Raw genomic sequence first — 241 nt, forward strand, 5'->3', positions numbered from 1 at the left:
ACTCGCCATAACTGCTCTCTCCAGCCCACCCTGTTGATCCCATACGAGCCACCCGCCCCGCCCAAGCGCAGAGCCATTTGCCAGTAGCCTCAGGCAAAGGCTAGATTAGCACCTCCTGAAAGATCCAGGAGCCAGTGTACCCGGTAGTCAGAGTGGGACCAACCAGATTGCAACCCCTCGGACCCATAAGGGACACACTCAGAGCGCAGACTCAGTGAGCACCAAAGCCCCACTGAAGCAA

At 58.1% G+C, this 241-nt stretch overlaps 1 long non-coding RNA gene across 1 annotated transcript in view; it reads right to left on the reverse strand.

The window, feature by feature from the left end:
• LOC107182386 overlaps positions 1 to 241 on the reverse strand; it is a 3,090-nt gene that overhangs the window by 838 nt on the left and 2,011 nt on the right. The window lies entirely within an intron of this gene.

The sequence above is a fragment of the Myotis davidii genome, unplaced genomic scaffold (genome assembly GCF_000327345.1).
Source record: "Myotis davidii unplaced genomic scaffold, ASM32734v1 scaffold56, whole genome shotgun sequence".
Classification (NCBI taxonomy): Eukaryota; Metazoa; Chordata; class Mammalia; order Chiroptera; family Vespertilionidae; genus Myotis; species Myotis davidii.